Source organism: Panthera tigris, chromosome B4 (genome assembly GCF_018350195.1).
Source record: "Panthera tigris isolate Pti1 chromosome B4, P.tigris_Pti1_mat1.1, whole genome shotgun sequence".
Lineage (NCBI taxonomy): Eukaryota > Metazoa > Chordata > Mammalia > Carnivora > Felidae > Panthera > Panthera tigris.
In genome coordinates, this window is record NC_056666.1 from 99,250,918 (window position 1) to 99,265,557 (window position 14,640).

The following is a 14,640-nucleotide window of genomic DNA, read 5'->3' on the forward strand; positions in this document are numbered from 1 at the left end:
TGTGTGTGTCCAAAAAAAAAAAAAAAAAAAAAAAAAGCAGGAAAGGGAGAATGGTTAGTAATGAGAGGTTCAGGGAACGTTGGAATGGTTAACTAAGTAGCTCAGAGCTGAAACCAAAATCTCTAGGAAAGCTAGGCTTAAAACTTAAAAACCTCCCAGACTTAAAAGTATTTATTTATTTATGCAGATGCTAAATGTTAGAATAACTTCCTGGGTTTTGCAAATATATTTGAAATGTTATTTCTATACCTCAGAATAGCAAAATTAAATTTTAGTGATTAAAATAAAAATACTAATTTTTACAAAAGCTCTCCTTATGCAACTTAGAGTTGGATTTCAGTTGATGATGGGGAATGCAATAGTCTGGGAAGTAACCCCTGGGATGGTATAATGCCATTGAGTTATACAGGTCAGGAAAACATAGCGCCGTATTGGAGGAGACAAATGCCTAGTGAAGTTCTGGGAACCAAGCATAAAGATGAGTCCCAAAGAGCTGATAGAATTCAGGAAGCTTTTCACCTTCATATAAGCTTTAACCAGTTGAAAGCATATTTTTTTAAACCACAGAACTAGGCCAGAAACTCCTTCACAAATATTGATTGAACATCTACTTACTGTATTCCAGCACTGAGATGGCGATGAGAATATAAAGACTAAGACAAACAAACTGCGGTTGTTGACCTTCTGGTGCTTACTGTGTTAAGTGACGACACATGTGGAGACCTAACTGGGGTCTAAATCATCTAAGGCCTCATGTCCCAACCTTCCAGGTTTGAACTTTATTCTGAGATCATCGAAAAGCTGTTGAAGGATTTAAGCAGCAGAGTGGCACAATTAGCTTTTTATTTCACAAAGACTAAGTGGTCTATTAGAATTTTAGATGGTGACTGTGGGTAGGAGGTTGTAGTGGAGGTCAGAGGCAAAGAAACTGAGAAACTGCTTAGAAGGCGACTGCAGTAAACCCAAGCAAGGAGATGATGGTGGCCGGAACTAAGAGAGCTGGCTGCACTAGGGATGGGGATACACAGATGGAAATGCTAAGGATGTGGAATGAGCAGGACCCAGTGAATGGTTTGATAACAGAAAGCACCTAATTGGGAAAAGGAAAAGTCTAGGTTGAAAACGGTTTGGCAGAGAGAAGGCAAAAAGTTCACTGAAAGGATTTTGGCTTTTATTTATGTGTTTTTTAAAGTTTCACACCCTGGTGTGAGGTAACTTTTATTCCAAACAAGCCTTTAAAAGAAATCCCCACTGTATTAATTTATTGCAAAAAATGTACTATTATAAATTGTGTTTGTGATTAGTAATCAGCAAATAGTAAGAAGGGTACTTCTTTTAATTACAGATTTTCTTACTATTCTGCTTAAGATTTTGAACTCAATTAATTAAAATGTTTAACAAAAAGACTAGTAAAGATACCTGTACTTTATGTGTGTACACTAAGTAAACTCTGTGTAGTTCTCAAATTTTAAAAGAATGGTCTGAATGTAAAGTCATGGGTAGTAGTGATAAGACCACCACATGGTTTTTACACAGACCAACTCTATACTATCCATATTTGAAATGTCCTAGCCACAATCTTTTCTAATTATTATGTTCTCAAAAAGTACCCTTCGATTAGTCACATAGTTACATTTAGTCAATTCTTTCCTGCACCAGCATAAAGCAGTTTTAATAGTTTCTAAAATTAAAAAATAACACAAATTGTACTTTTCTTTATAAAAGAAGCAAATGAAAGAAACAAGCCTTTCTCACCAAAGACCATAAAAAACCTAGGAATAAATCTAACCAAAGGGGTGAAAAATTTATACACTGAAAACTGTAGAAAGCTTATGAAAAAAATGGAAGAAGACACAAATATATGGAAAAATATTCCATGCTCCTGGATTGGAAGAACAAATGTTGTTAAAATGTTGATATTACCCAAAGCAATCTACATATTCAATGCAATACCTATCAAAACAGCACCAGCATTCTTCACAGAGCTAGAACAAACAATCCTAAAATTTGTATGGAATCAGAAAAGACCCCGAATAGCCAAACCAATCTTGTAAAAGAAAACCAAATCTGGAGGCATCACAATCCCAGACTTCAAACTGTATTACAAAGCTGTAATCATCAAGACAGTATGGTACTGGCACAAAAACAGACACTCAGATCAATGGAACAGAATAGAGAACCCAGAAATGGTCCCACAAACATGGCCAACTAATCTTTGACAAAAGAGTCTCTTCAGCAATTGGTGCTGGGAAAACGACATGCAGAAAAATGAACCTGGACCACTTTCTCATACCATACACAAAAATAAACTCAAAATGGATGAAAGACCTAAGTGTAAGACAGGAAGCCATCAAAATCCTCGAGGAGAAAGCAGGCAAAAACCTCTTTCACCTTGGCTGCAGCAACTTCTTACTCAACACGTCTCCGGAGGGAAGGGAAACAAAAGCAAAAATGAACTATTGGGACCTCATCAAAACAAAAACCTTTTGCACAGCAAAGGAAACAATCAGCAAAACTAAAAGGCAACTGATTGAATGGGAAAAGATACTTGCAAATGACATATCAGATAAAAGGTTAGTATCCAAAATCTATAAACAACTTATCAAACTCAACATCCAAAAAACAAATAATACAGTGAAGAAATGGGCAAAAGACATGAATAGACACTTCTCCAAAGAAGACATCCAGATGGCCAACCGACACATAAAAAAATGCTCAACATCACTCATCATCAGGGAAATACAAATCAAAACCACAATGAGATACCACCTCACACCTGTCAGAATGTCTAACATTAGCAACTCAGGCAACAACAGATGTTGGCAAAGATGTGGAGAAAGAGGAACCCTTTTGCATCTCTGTTGGGAATGCAAACTGGTGCAGCCACTCTGGAAAACAGTATGGAGGGTTCTCAAAAAATTAAAAATAGAATTACCCTACAACCCAGCAATTGCACTACTAGGCATTTATCCACGGAATACAGGTGTGCTGTTTCAAAGGGACACATGCACCCTAATCTTCATAGCAGCAGTATCAGCAATAGCCAAAGTATGGAAAGAGCCCAAATGTCCATCAATGGGTGAATGGATAAAGAAGATGTGGTATATGTATACAATGGAGTATTACTCAGCAATCAAAAAGAATGAAATCTTGCCATTTGCAACTACGTGGATGGAATTAGAGGGTATTATGCTAAGCAAAGTTAGAGAAAGACAAAAATCATATGAATTCACTCATATGAGGACTTTAATATACAAAACAGATGAACATAAGGGAAACAAAAATAATATAAAAACAGGGAGAGGGACAAAACATAAGAGACTCTTAAGTACAGAGAACAAACAGAGGATTGCTGGAGGGGTTGTAGGAGATGGGTAAGGAGCTAAATGTGTAAGAAGCATTAAGGAATCTACTCCTGAAATCATTGTTGCACTATATGCTAACTAACTTGGATTTAAATTAAAAGAAAATAAATTATTTAAAAGAAAAGAAACAAGCCTTTCTATTTAATTCATAGATATATAAAAGTTATTATTATTACTATATAATATTTCCTAATGGACTTTCTCTACCAAGTCATGATAACCCACAAGAAACCTGTGGTTGTGTCTATTTACATTTTTAGCAGAATTTCTACATTTTATGAATATTTCAACTCGTATATTATAATACAAGAAATTTATGTCTTAACTCATTAAAAAGATTTTCTAAACAAATGGGCATTGACATAAGTGTTCATTATGTAGTTGTTGTGTAGGCAGTAAATTGGGCAAAGGTGAGTTGAAGCACATAAGCTTGAAAATAGAGTTTCAGTTCATTATAAGTTTATAAAATCTGTATGAAATGGATGCATTGATAGATATACAAAATCATCTTAAGAGATGAGCTCATTGCCTGAACAAACCCTGAATAGGGTCTAATTGATTGTATTAATATTTTCAAAAGATAAGAGTTAATAAACATACAAAATGTGACAATAAAGACAAGCCAGGTCCCCAGTATTTAGTTGTCTCAGTTCATGGAGAGTGGGAGCCTATAGATAGGACTCAACCTGAAGGCAGGCTTGGGCAGCTTCAGAACTTCCTATGGAAGGGACTTATAGAAGACATTGCTTCCATCATGAGAAGCTGGGAACCTGTCTTGAAAACTACATTTGCAAATCAGCACACTGTTACATCTCACTGCAATTTCATTGTTATTTAAATTGCTTTATGGGGCACCTGGGTGACTCAGTTGGTTAAAGGTCCGACTTCAGCTTAGGTCACGGTCTCATGGTTCATGAGTTTGAACCCACATCAGGCTCTGTGCTGACAGCTCAGAGCCTGGAGCCTGCTTCAGATTCTGTGTCTCCCTCTGTCTCTGCCTTCCGGCCACCCAAACTGTGTCTGTCTCTCAAAAAATGAATAAACATTAAAAAAATTTTTTTAAATAAATAAATTGCTTTAGGGGTGCTGGAGGATATTGGGGAAGGCTAAAGGGCTCTCAAACCATCCTTTGGTGTGCTATGTTAGAGCTGAATATCTCAGAATATCTTGGGGTTACTGGGATTTAGAGCAATGTGCCTTCATATCCAATATCTATTATACCAATTATTAGCATGTTAGTTTCATAAAATTATTCAATCTTCCTGAATTTTGGTTTGCTTATCTATAACTGGGTATAATAATATCTTGATCTTGGTTTGGTTATTTGGATCAAGATTGTGTAAAAATGCCTAGTGTGTAGCAAGCAATGATTAAATAGTAGTTATTATTATAATAGCTTAATGCATCAAATACTTGTCATCTTGCCACTCAAAAAATTTTCTTTGCCCCTGTATTGGTTTCCTGTTGCTGCTCCAACGATTTACCACAAACACACTGACTTAAAACAACATAAATTTATCATCCTACAGTTATGGTAGTAAGAAATAAAAAAAAGGGTCTCCCTTGGCTAAAATCAGCATGTTGACAGGGCTTTGGACCCTTAGAAGCTCTAGGAGAAAATAATTTCCTTGTTTTTTTCAGGCTTCTAAATACTATCCTTGGTTTGGGGCCCCCAACTAGCAATGATGTCATGTGGACCTCTGCTTCTGTCATTGCATCTTCTTCTCTGAGTCTGACATTTCTGCCTCTCTCTTACAAAGATTACATTAGGCCTACTGAATAATTCCCAATAATCTTATAATCTTCCCATTTTAAGATTATTAATTTAATCACACCTGCAAACTCCCTTTTGCCATGTAAGGTAATATATTCACAGGTGTATTAGCCAGGGTGCTCCAGAGAAATAGAACTGATATATGTATATATATATATATATATATGTGTGTGTGTGTGTGTGTGTGTGTGTGTATATATATATATATATATATATAAAATTTATTGTGAAGGCTGTCATGTCCAAAATCTGCAGTGTGGACCAGAGTGGATGGTGCAGACTTAAGGCAGACTTAAGGCAGTCTGCTGGAGAATTCTGTCTTGCTCAGGAAGGCTAGTCTTTTTGTTCTGTTCAGGCTTTCAACTGATTGGATGAGGCCCACCCACCTTATGGAGAGCAATCTGTGTTCACCCATTTAAATGTTAATCTCATCCTAAAACACTCTCCTAGATGACACATAAAACCATCGCAACAGGTTTCAAGGATTAAAATTTAGTATCTTTTGGGAGAGGGGTGATTATTCTGCCTCACTGCAAATATCTATCCATATATTGAGCTCTGTGCTAACCACTAAATCTATAAAAACAAGTTAGCCTAGTTTCTGCTTTTAAGGAACTCACATTTGGTGGAGAGGACACATAAATTGATAAGTACAATACAAAAGAGTAGGTGTAATGATACACTTGTGCTATTATACTATGGTAATACAGAAGAGAAGCAAGTTATTCAGCTTGGGGGTGGGAAGTGCAGGTGGAGAAGATGGGGGTAACAAAGAGAGCTTTCTAAAGGGGATAATGCTTAAGCTGAATTTTAAAGGATATGTGGGAGTTTAAAAAGGGAAAAGGCATTGCAGGCAAAGGAATCAACCTGAGCACAGAGAAATAACTATTCCTCTATGTATGATTCTAGTCACTTTTTCATGATAATTTAACTTCACTTGAAGCTTTTTTTTGTTCTATAAAGAAATAATATGCTGGCCAGAGAACTCAAGGGCCTAGTTCTCTTGGCAATAATATTTTTCAGTCTAACTGAATAAATTGCCCTTCAGGTGTTTATACCATTCTCTGTGGTATGTATGGTAGGAGCTATTGGTTACTGACCATACAACAATGTTACCCCTTATCCTTCCTAACAGAAACCCGATTTTATTCAGAGATTTGATAGCAGAATACTCAGGACAGGTGAGTCCCTCATTAGCCCCAGGGGACAAATTGTGAGTTTTTAATTCAATGGAAGTAACTCAGTGGAAATATCCATTCCTTTTTGCTGTGATTCCCTTAGGGGTGGCAGGTGACATTGTTGTTGTGGCCATTGAAACAAAAGAAAAGAGAAATTGGCTGGGGAACTTCTAGAAAATATTTTTCTTCCTAATAGAAAGATATATATGAGGAGAGATTCTTGGTCCTTTCTGGTTTGTCTTTTGACTTTGTCATTTGCAAATGTGATGTCTGGAGCTGAGGAAGCTATTTTGTTACCATGAGGAAAACACTCTTTACACCAGGCATGAGACCAGAAAGATGGAAGGAGCCTGGAGTTTTAGTGACAGCTTGAGCAGCTAGACCAAAGGCACAGGGTGGAAGCCAGGGAAGATTTTATGTTGAGTACCCTCAGACATCTGCAAAATAACCAAGCATTATCTAGATTAACCTCCTGTACATTATTTATAAAAGAGCATTTGTTTTTTTTTACCTTATTATAGACTAATTTGCCAGATGCCAGGAGGATGTAGGAGAAAGAAATAAAATTCCATCCTAAAAAAGGTATATTTATTTTATTTTATTTTATTTTATTTTATTTTATTTTATTTTGAAGAGTGTGCATACGAGAGAGTGAGCACACGTGAGCAGGAGAAGGACAGAGGGAAGAGGGAGAACAAGATTCTTAAGTAGGCTCAGTGCATAATGGAGCCCGTGATGGAGCCTGTTGTCATGGGCTCACTGCAAGGCTGTATCTCACAACTGTGAGATCATGACCTGAGTCAAAATCAAGAGTGAGACTGTAGCAGGATTCTCACATAGACAGATGGGACACCGAGGCTTTTTTTGTCTAGGAAGCAACTTTATTTGTCATGCTGGCATGGGCTCAGTGGGTTTTTACCCGAAAAACTGAGCCCCGAGTACAGCAGGGTGTAGCCTTTTATGCAATTTCTACTTCTTTGTCTCCCATGTATGGTGACATATAGTCTGATTGGACACAGTCCGGGTTATGAGAGGCCTGAGAAAATTAAAACTTAAAAGCTTAAGTTACGGGAAACTGAAACCTAACCAAGCTTAACCAGCTTGTTCCGCTTCTGTACAATTGCTTGGCGCGCCCATGTATTCCTGATCAATCATTGTTGCCTGGCACATCCGTATATTCCTGATCAACCATTGTTACTTGGCACATCCGTGTACTCCTGATCAATCATTGTTGCCTGGCACATCCGTGTATTCCTGATCAATCATTGTGATACCTGTACCCCCGGTTGTGGTCTGACCTAAAGGCAGGAACCAATCGAATACTGTTAAGTGTCCAACTTTAACACCAACCAATCGCAGCTCTGTAACTGTGGAAAATTCCTGATTTCCCCATGACTTGTTTGTACCTGTCTATAAAAGGGGTGTAAAAACCTCTCTCAGGACCTCTCGGCGTCACCGGCAACGAGGGCGCAGAGGTCCAGGTTCGAACCTGCAATAAATGACCCTTGCTGCTTAGCTTTGACTCTGGACTCTGGTGGTTCATTTTTGGGGGTCTCTTAGACTCTGGGCATTTCAGTTACAGAGTCATGTCAGAGCTACGCATACGTGTATAGGAGTTGATTGGGCCACTTTGCCTTTCTTTGTTCTGAGGAGGCCCCCACCACGTTCCTTAGGGAGGGGCTCTACCACATTCCCCCCCTTTGATGCTCGGACTCCCCTATTTTGGGGTCAAAGAGCACCATCTCGGTTAGAGGTTTATATTTCCATAACATCATCACATGCGTGGCCATTTTCCTTTCGACCATTACCTCAGTGAGGTTGGAGATAGACCGTATAACCAGGGGAGCTAGGCAAGGTGGAATTAAGCAAGATCCCCAAATCAAGAAAATAATACCTATGAGAGTTTTGAATCCCCTGAGAGTTGAAAAACCATCCTCCAAATAACTCCCCAGGGTTCCAACTTTCCAGGTCTGGACTGGGACATGACAACCTTTCTCATTTGATCCATGATCTCCTCCATGACTTTTTATTCATCATCTATCCATAGAGAGCAATTGCTCAGGTTAAACTTTCTATAAACTCCTCCCTCAGAAGCAAGTAAGTAATCTAAGGCCAAGTGATTTTGACAGATAGCATTGCACATTTTGGTTTCCTGCTTGGCTAGTAAGTTAAGAGCTCTGACAGTTTTATTGGTTATAATTACTACAACTATGTGCAGTCTGATTATGTGGTTTAGCATGTAAATGGGGATGCGGTAGCCCGAGGACCCATCCTCTGCCCAGGTGGCAAGGCCATAACATTGGATTATATGCTCAGAGGCCATTCATTATCTTTTCAATTGCCAAGTTGTAGGGCATGTCATTTCCTTTGAGTCTCCGGTCCCCATACACTTGGACTCCCAAATGTTCCTCCCTGGTAGGTGAGAGCAGGAAGAAAGATGGCAAATAGTTTCCAGCACACATGACCCTGACAGGCCTGAGGGAAGTACTGTACAGGCTGTCCTTCCACATATCCAGTATAGTCCACCTGGGGCCCTTCATTTGATGGCTGCGTCGACATTGTCCCAGGCTTCTCAGAGAAGAAGAAGTTAGACAAGGGGTGGGGATCTGGCTCAAGGTTCTCTGGGGACCCCCACCATTGGGTTTCCTGGGTGGTTGAGTTATAGTCTAGTCATGTTAAGCTTCCAACAGAGACGGTGAACTTCCTTCCCCACTGGGCAAGGCAGTTTTTTCCAAGAATTGAGGTTTTGAGGAGTCAAACCCCAGTAGTAGGACTGGGGTGTTCTGTTCCACTGTAAAGTTTGTGGAGATCTAATTCTCTAGCCTCCCATAGCCATTGATCCCCATCCCCCCCCCCCCCATGCTGGTTCCTTTGCATACATAACAAAAAGACATCTTTAGAGTCTGGGCTATAAACTCTGCTAGGGCTCGAAGCGGAGTTTTTGTAGTGATGGAAGCAGGAGAGGACCCTTATCCATTTCTTCATAAAAGGAATGAAAGACCTGGTGGGTTGTGGCCTTATGGTTATGTGACAGTAACTCTCTTAAAATCCAACACGGTTCCTGGGTCTGTGCCCTGCCCATAGATAAGTTTACCAATCTGGTGATCCGTTTTTCATTTTGAGTCTCCTGGGTCAAGGATGGTAAAATAAATGGGGCTACAGGTTCCTGATTGGTAGTTTGACTCAGCCACACCCTTTTGGAGGAGTTCTGTTTTGTCTGTTTTGGAGTCTGCCAGGTGGTTCATGTGACACAGCTCCAATAAAGACAGAAGAGTTCCCGTGCCTGGGGCCAGGAACCACACGTACCAGACCCCTCACACATGTATTTATCATTGAGTTGGTACTCTCGGTCCCATGTCAGACCTCCACATGGCAAACCGTATGGCAATATGTCACCTGTGGCTATACCTACATCAGAGAATATAGACACCGGCCAATTTGGATTGGTAATTTGAGTTTTGTTAATTAGTCAACCCACACTGGCGGTGCCTGTCTTGGGGTGACTCCGGACCTCTAGACATTCCTCTACTGGGGAGTGCTGTGTGGGTTGAAGCAAGTGTATTGATGTTCTCATTGGCAGATGGAATAGGTGGTCTTATTGTGTCTGCAGGTCCCCAGGATCTTTCCCTGACAGGAGAAGTGTGTATGGTATAGTAAGGTCCAAGCAACTCCCTGGCCTGACCTGGTTATGCGAATACATGGGTCACATGAGGACCATTAGAATCTGGTTGCTTCCAGATTAGAAGCAACCAATACCAACGAGGCATCCTATCCACAAAAGGAAGATGAGTGCTAGCAGAAACCTCTCACCACACCCCCAGCCTGCTGGGGCAGCCTCTACCGATCCTATGGCAAAAAGTAGAGCAAGAATCACAATAACAGTGAGAAACAAGGGGTAATAGCGCATCGCATTAAGGAAACAGATACAGAAAAGAAGGACAGTCTGTTTGTTCCTCCGTACCACCGATTCCTCAAGCTTCTGCCGTGCGTAGATTAGTCAGCTTCCGGAGTGACTAAAGCAGGGCGGCAGTCTCCTGGAGCCTCTGGAGTTGCAGAATGCTTCTTCCATATGGTTAGCTTGCACGGCGTTGATGGATCAGGAATGCACTCCCAGTTTAAAGACGCCAGCTTCACTCTGCTGTGGTGAATCCAGGGACCCACTCTGGCCACTTTACTGCAGTAGGGATGGACAAAATGACAGTGAACGGGCCCCTCCAGAGGAGTTTTAGGGGTTGGGCATTCCATTCCTTCACCCATACAGCATCTTCTGGTGCAAAGGGGTGAGCGTCTGTGGTCAGACTCACAGGTAATCGCTCCCTAACCCAGTGGTGTAAAGTGCTTAGGGTAGAGCCGAGGACCGGCATCTATTGCCTTAGGGTTAGATTGCCTATCTCATTTAGATCCCCTCTTATGCCCTTGATAAATGGGGGAGGGCACCCATAAAGGATTTTAGAAGAGGAGAACCTCATCTGCTTCTTCGGCCTCCCACTTGCAGCTGCAGTCTGCCTCCCTGAAGGTCCCTTATCTCTCCCTGCCTAATGTTAACCTTTTCCCTATTCATTCCTCCCCCTGGAACAGGGCCCCTAACTGACGTTAGGGAACAGGGATGATGACTGTTCCGGCTCTTCAAGCTGATAAGGGACAGTGTGGGGGTACGGCAGTTAGAGTCTACCCAAGGGTTGGTTGATATGGCCCACGGCATGGTTCTACAGGCAGGCTGGCTGGCATGAGGTGGCGCCCACATCGGCAGACACAGAGAGAAAAACACAAAGTGAAGATTATACTGACCAACAAGATGGTATCTAAAGATAATGTCCCCCCCAGTTCCCAAACCAGTGAAACAATCCAGGGAACACCCTGACTTTGTCCAGTTATGCCCAGATGTCATCTATCGGTTCTAAGACTCTGAGAATTATCAGTTAGATTGAAACACATGTCCGGGGATCTCTCATAACCCAGGTGATGGAGGAGCAGTAAGTAATCGATGGCGGCTCTCTTCTCCAAGAGTCCGGTCCTAACTATATTTAATTTTTTATTAAGCATCTAATGCTTGTGAGGTGTTAGAGTTTTGCTGAGCATAAGCAGCCAGTTTGCTTCATTTCGAGGTGTAAAACTTTTTCAGGAGCTGGGAGTCTTAACAGAGAAAAAGGCGGCCGTTTACCATTATTAATTTGCAAATTTTTAGGTAAGCTGAACCTGGGCATTATTTTATAAAGCAGAGATTTTATTACTTCTTGTGCCTTTTCCATTTCTTTTAAAGGGAAAGACCTCTACCCAGTTAATAAAAGTATCAACTCATACCAACAGATGTTGGAATTCCTTTGACCTTGGCATATGAGCGAAACCTAATTGTCAGTCTTCCCTGGATAGCCTCCAGTTCCTTGATTGCCTAGGAGAGCAAGTTTGTGGTTGAGAGGATTGTTTCTAAGACATACTTCACAAGCTGATACTACTTGCTGAACTGTCCTTAACAAATTTTTCCTGGTAAACATCCTTTGGGCCATTTGATAAGTTCTATCCCTCCCTAAATGAAAGGCCTGATGCAGTGCTTTAATGATCTTTTAGCTCTGTTAGCTAGATAATAGTAATTGCCCTGCTCTGTTTGTAACCATCCTGAGGGCTAGACAGTGTCCATGAGTAAGACCCCAGTTTATTTCCTTGAGAGAGTAGGTGGGATTGAGTCTCCTTTAATAATTGATGTAGTGGGCAAGCTATTTTCCTGAACCCCAGTATCTATAGCATATAATATCCAGTAATTCCCCAAAACTCACACAATTGTTTATCTGTTCTGGAGTTAGTAGCACTATAGTCTGTAATTCAGTTATAATGTCCCTTCCTAGCAAGGGAGTAAGGCTTTCTGGTATTATCAAGAAAGAATGAGAAAAAATTAGTTTTCCCCATATACATCCCAGGGGCTGAGAGAAAAATTTAGTTATAAGTTTTCCAGAGAAGCCTCTAATCGTCATGCTGCGTTTGGATAGTTGGCCTGGAGTGGAAAGGAGGACAGAGAAAGTGGCTCCATTATCAAGAAGGAAATGAACCAGCTTTTTAGTTACTGGAGTTTTCCAGAGTTACCTAAGGCTCCAGGCTTCCAATAGACAGTGGGTTCCCGGGTTCCACCCCAAAAAGCCCCAGACCCCATCAGTCCCTTTCAGGGCAGTGGTTATCTGAGCCCTCACAGACAGAGGTCCCCGAGGGCATTCAGACTTGCAGTGATTGTCTCCACACAAGGGACTTCTGTTGTCCCTTCTGAGGGCAATCTCGCTTCCAGTCCCTGACTGGCCACATAAGTGGCATTTGGTCCCAGGACCTCGGGAAGCCTGGTCTGACGTAGCGCATAACTAAAGACTCAGATTTTTCTTAAGCCTCCTTTCCTGTTTTTGTTTGTTTGTTTTGTTTGCTTGTTTTTATCTTGGTTGTAATATACCCAACTGGCAGTTTGTAAAAACAGCTCCAGGGTTCCTTCCAGGCCAACAGCCAATCTTTGCATTTCCTCTGAATATCTAGGGCTGATTGAGTGACAGATTTGTCCTCAGCCTTAGGGGTGTCAGGGGAGATAGCCATATATTTAATGAGAAGCTCCCTCAACCTCTCCAGGAAGGCCATTGGACTCTCATTCTGTGTTTATAAAATAGCGGCTAATTTAGCATAATTTAAGGGCTTAACCTTGGACTTCCTTAATTTCTCTAAAGCACAAGCTTAGAAGTGTTGGCAATACCATTTCTCAATGGGATGGTCATAGTCCCAATGACGATCTTGGGATGGAATTACCTGGGCCCCAGTAGGAAATGGGAAGTTCCCTATAGGACCTCCAGCCCCATCATAATTAGTGAGTTGGGGTTTTTTTTGTTAGAGTTTATGGATCAAAATCATCCCAGTTTTTCAGAATGCACCCCAAAGGAGTATTGGACTTAGTTGGGGAATTGCCTGTCTATAGGCAAAAGGAGGAAGAGGCATCACTTATCTTAATTTTCCATAGCTAGCCAGGAGAAACCTCATCTCCTGGCCCTGCGTTTTGGCTGGCTGTTCGACTGGCAGCCAAAAAGTTTGTCAGTCTTGTGAGTTGCGGGGGGCGTTTGTTCTTATCCAGGCTTGACCCTACCTCTGAGAGCTGACCTTGTCTTCGCTGATTTCCCCTATCCCTCCGTTTTCTGCCTGTGGGACTTTGGGGGTATTGACTGTGGCCAAGCAAGATTTCCCTGGTTGTAGAAGGATGCACTAATTTTATTTTGGCCCAACAGTAATCATCTTTACAAATATACTTTAAAAGGTTAGCAAAAACCATTTTTTGGTAAAGATGAAATTGACCATCAAGGGGGCTAAAAGGGCCAAAGTCAAGGTCTGTTCCCTTGCCTTTTTCAACAGTGCCACGTAAATATGCTCCAGTCACGTGGATATCCATTGTAGAGTATCTAGGTTGTTACAAATTGGTATACACTGGGCTAAGTGTAGCAAAATGGCTCCTATGTACTCCAGTAAAAGCCCTTTATATATACATGGTCATCTGTCCCTTATATGGCACAGGCATCCATTCCTTTGCTAAACAGAAACAACACAAATGTAGAGCATTTGGAGGCTGGCAGTGAGGACATCATCACCATCTCCCCAGCTTTTGGATCAAAGGAGGGGCAATTTCAAGACTTAAGTAAAACAACTTAAAGGGGTGTGCTGTCCTGCTGTCCTGCCCTTTTGGTTAAAATCATACTTTTTCCCCGTATTTTTGGGCTGACAAAAGGGGGCTGACAAAAAAAAAAAAACAACACCTTTTTTTACCTCTCTTTTTTTCCCACAATCTGGGTTAGGTTTTGGAACACTTCTGTATATTAATCAGGGTTGTCTGAAAATTTGCCCAGGTTCTATTTATTTGCTTAGAATCTTGCAAGGAAAATGAAACCTTTATGGGGCCAAATCCCCCATGAGGCTTTTCAGTCAATAGATACATTGAACATGCCTTGACTTTAAGGGGAGAATTTTTTTTGTCCCTGGCAATCCTGGATAAGGAGGGCATGAGGGTCTAACAGGTGGCTTTTCCTGAGGAGAGGCCTCAGTGGGTGAGTTTGCAAGTACTTGCCTTTCTTGGCCCCTTTAAGGCAAAGAAGACCTGTACATAAGGAACTTCTGACCATTTACCCTCTCTCCTACAATATAGATCTAACTGTAAGATAGTACTGTACTGAATACCTCCCTCAGGAGGCCAGCACTCTCCATCCTCCAGGAGATATTTCAGGCACCTCTTAGCATTGGTGGGTTCAGTATCAAGCTCTGACCCAGATCAGACTCCCGAAGAAGTCTGACACTGCCTTAAGCTGTATGAGGTTGCCAT

The 14,640-nt window shown here is 41.3% G+C and overlaps 1 long non-coding RNA gene across 1 annotated transcript in view; it reads left to right on the forward strand.

Moving 5' to 3' along the window:
* Positions 1-244: 244 nt before the first annotated feature.
* The window catches only part of LOC122240393, a 47,778-nt gene continuing 33,382 nt past the window's right edge, over positions 245-14,640 (forward strand). Inside the window, exon 1 of the long non-coding RNA XR_006220072.1 lies at positions 245-770. This is a non-coding gene — a long non-coding RNA (uncharacterized LOC122240393). The remainder of the gene's footprint in view (positions 771-14,640) is intronic.